Source organism: Podarcis vaucheri (genome assembly GCF_965113315.1).
Source record: "Podarcis vaucheri genome assembly, chromosome: 16".
NCBI classification, from domain to species: domain Eukaryota; kingdom Metazoa; phylum Chordata; class Lepidosauria; order Squamata; family Lacertidae; genus Podarcis; species Podarcis vaucheri.
In genome coordinates, this window is record NC_138754.1 from 6,092,312 (window position 1) to 6,096,323 (window position 4,012).

The following is a 4,012-nucleotide window of genomic DNA, read 5'->3' on the forward strand; positions in this document are numbered from 1 at the left end:
AGGTCAACACCTTGATTACATATGCAGCACATGTTCCTGAGCCTACAGTAGAGTTGTGTACAAATATCTGGAGTACGTTGCCCAACTAGAGCATCAGAATGAGCCATGGCAGTAACTGGGATCATTGAGTGCGGTAGACCAGTTCATTCACTATAAAGCTCAAAAGTGAAGGTTTGCAGCTACTGAGGAAGATGGTGACAAGGGCTGGAGAACATCAGGAGACCCAACAGTGAAGGGGCAACACTGCCATCAGTAGCATTGATGGCCTTAGCCTCCATGAACAAGCCTCATGTTCTTTTGGATAGGCACATAGAAAGTTGCCGTATACAGAATCAATCCATTGGTTTTGGAGCTGGAACATTCTCTGGTCCACTTGAACATGATGGGTTTTGAACCTGGGACCTTGTGCATATAAAGCAGACACTCTACCCTCCAACTGAGCTAAAGATTTTCAGCCAACAACGCAAGGCACTGCCAGGAATTCAGAATTTAATCAGTGGACATTAGGAAGAGCTACAGAGAGAAAAACACACCCAATACACCAAAAGGAAAACATAGAACACCATATACATTCCATGAGCAAATCAAGGCCTTTTTAGGGGCTTTGAAGAGAAGAATTTCATGAAGGAGGCAGGGACAAAGTTTGAGGCATCTCGCTCAACAGGAAGGCAACCAGCATGCATTTAAATATTGCTTTGTGTGGATGTTGATTCCAATATTCTGAGTATTGAGCTTCTAACCAGAAACCCGTATTCTGTTTCCAGGATCTGGGCTGACTTTCTAGTTTTTGCATTGAAGGCCCCATTAGCAGTCTCTAAAGAGTTCAGCACTTGTACTGGTAAGCAGAGCAGCAGGTCTGGCCGCAGCAGCAGGGGACACAGCAACTCTGGTTGCAACAGCAGCAGGGGGAACAGCCACACTGTTTGCAGCAGCAGCAGGGGCTGCGACGACAACGGGAACAGCAGCACGGAGAGCAGTAGGACTGGTTGCAGCAGTGGGGGCAGCAGCAGCGGGACTGGGAACAGCAACAGCAGGGGGAGCAGCCACACCTGGAGCAGCAGGTCAACTTGCGACAACAGCAGGGAGAGCAGCCACATCGAGAACAGCAAGACTGGGAACAGCAGCAGGGGGAGCAGCCACACTTGGAACAGCAGGAGGACTTTTGACAACAGCAGGGAGAACAGCCACACTTGGAACAGCAGGAGGACTTTTGACAACAGCAGGGAGAACAGCCACACTTGGAACAGCAGGAGGACTTTTGACAACAGCAAGGGGAACAGCCACACTTGGAACAACAGGAGGACTTTTGACAACAGCAGGGAGAACAGCCACACTTGGAACAGCAGGAGGACTTTTGACAACAGCAAGGGGAGCAGCCACACTTGGAACAACAGGAGGACTTTTGACAACAGCAGGGGGAGCAGCCACACTTGGAACAGCAGGAGGACTTTTGACAACAGCAGGGAGAACAGCCACACTTGGAACAGCAGGAGGACTTTTGACAACAGCAGGGAGAACAGCCACACTTGGAACAGCAGGAGGACTTTTGACAACAGCAAGGGGAACAGCCACACTTGGAACAGCATTTAGCCTTGTGGCAGCAGCAAGGGGAACAGCCACACTTGGAACAGCTCTGACCCTGTGAACAGCAGCAAGGAGAGCAACCACACTTGGAACAGCATTGAGACTTGTTTTGACAACAGGCCATTTTGATGGAGCGGAGCTGGAAAAAAGTGAAGAGTCTGTTTCAGTAATCAAACCATGCAGTACTCACATCCATACATGCATCGAGAAACACACAATACATTTTTCTCTTCTTGTTATGCCTTCAGTATATTCCAATTCACTGACAATTATCAGAAACTATACTTGAGAAACCCCTTGTTATTTCAGGCATGGCCTGGGAGCCCGACACACATCAACATGGTAAGGCTGTTACTCAAAAGATTATTTAAAAAACCTTGAAGGCTAATTTTCTGGAGTGCCAATGAGAGCCATACAGAATTAGGTGAAGATTCAGGCAAAAAAATCTCACAGAGTATTCACACTACCTGGAGAACATTTAAGAATAAGGAATGGAATTCTGACTGAAAAGGGATTTGTTTGCAAATTCATTCCTTCTACTGAAAAAAAAAATCTCTGTAAGGAATGAAGTGGAATAAAGTAGTAAAGAAGAGAACCTGATGGATCTTGTCCTGCAGGTAGTTCCCGTAAATCTACCCAATAACTCTAATTATGGATGTGGTTTTTGTAAGAAGTTTAATGCTATCCAAATAACCAGCAATTAAAATCGAACTTACCTTGTACAGCAGTCGGAACTTGGAAGCACAATGGAGATTCAAGCAAATGAGTGAAGAGCTTGGGGATGGAAGATCTTTTTATACAGGACTAAGCACCCAGCCCCTAGGAAATGAGGCACCGCCAATGAATGGAGACGTTCTTCATTACTACCCAAAGCACATGTCTATGTGCTGCGTTTTCCATCTCCCAATCCCATGTTCGTTGTCTTGGTTCACATCTTCCACCTCAAGAGACTTTTCCCAAGGTCTATAATTAGAGGCATTTGAGACTCATCACATTGTAAACCTCATGTCAAGCACACACCAGAGGGCACCTGAGAAGGACGGCTTCATGAATTCAAATGCTCGAAAGAAGGGAATGGACCGTTTCGTTGGACCCATGCAGCTGAACGTCACCATTGTGACTCAACAACGCATGATTGCTCGCTAGTTGGTTACACCATCTGAGCTCTCTTGCTAGAGGTCATTCCTTTTAATCTAAGTGTTCCAATTAGCAGTGTGTGTACGTTTTTATAAGTCAATAGGAAAAGATGATATCAACACCTCCAAGACTTCAGGGCACTTTTCTTCCTCTTTTTGAGTTTTTCCTTTGGAATCTCACATTCCTCCAGCATCCGTAGGCTTGGGAAGATGTTCACAGGTTCACTGTATCATCAGAGCACCTGTGTGTGATGTTCTCACTCCACCTGAAGTCAAGTCAGCTGTCACCAAAAGGAACATGTCACCTGCCTTTTTTGTATTTATATATAAAGGGCAATTTTTTTAAAGGACAATGGACACTGAATTAAATCTGCCCCCCCCAATGTATAAAATCATCTGCCAAAAAGTGGAAAAATATTACCTACTATATGTGAATGATTTGAGAAAAGATCTGGTCTATAGAAGCAGTTATTAAATTAACTTACTATGAAATGATATATATAAAACAGTCTGAGAGGTTCATGGAAAATTGGTTTTTTGTGTTAGGTTTTGTAATAATCAGTTTAACTATAGCCCTGTTTAGGGAAGTTTTTAATGCCTGATGTTTTATTGTGTTTTTAATATTCTGTTGGGATGCGCCCAGAGTGGCTGGGGAAACCCAGGCAGATGGGAGGGGTATAAATAATAAATTATTACTATCATATTATAACATTATGCTGCTTGCAACCTATTGTATTATTATGGGCATCTGTCCAAATATGAGTTTATTTACCTTCTTTGATCTAATTAGCCAGCATGGTGTAGTGGTTAGAGTGTCAAGACTAGAACCTGGGAGACTAGGATTTAAATCTCCACTTGGCCATGTGGGACAAGGCCAACTGTGACTTTAAGGAAGAATGGGAGCTCTTTACAAATTATCTAAAAAGACAACAAAATGAACTGGACTCCTTGGCAGGTTTTGAATAAACATACACAAATTTATTGGTTGATAACATGATAGATAGATAAGGTCAGGATATGTATAACTTTATAACATGCAGAGAATAATATGTGTAGAGAAATCAGAGAGAGGAGCTGAGGGAAGTCCCTGGTGGGAGGGGGGAGGGAGGGATGGAAGAGGAGTAGGAAAAAAGGGGGGGATAATGTACAGTGGTACCTTGGGTTGCATATGCTTCAGGTTAAACACTCCGCTAACCCAGAAAGAGTGCTTCAGATTAAGAACTTTGTTCAGGATGAGAACAGAAATTGTGCAGCTGTGGCACAGCAGCAGCGGGAGGCCCCATTAGCTAAAG

The 4,012-nt window shown here is 44.1% G+C and overlaps 1 long non-coding RNA gene across 1 annotated transcript; it reads right to left on the reverse strand.

The window, feature by feature from the left end:
- Positions 1-472: 472 nt before the first annotated feature.
- On the reverse strand, positions 473-2,840 carry LOC309520894. Its single transcript, XR_014214471.1, has 2 exons — positions 2,301-2,840; positions 473-1,723 (listed from the first exon to the last, which is right to left on the reverse strand). It is a non-coding gene; the product is annotated as an uncharacterized lncRNA (long non-coding RNA).
- Between the last annotated feature and the right edge of the window lie 1,172 nt (positions 2,841-4,012).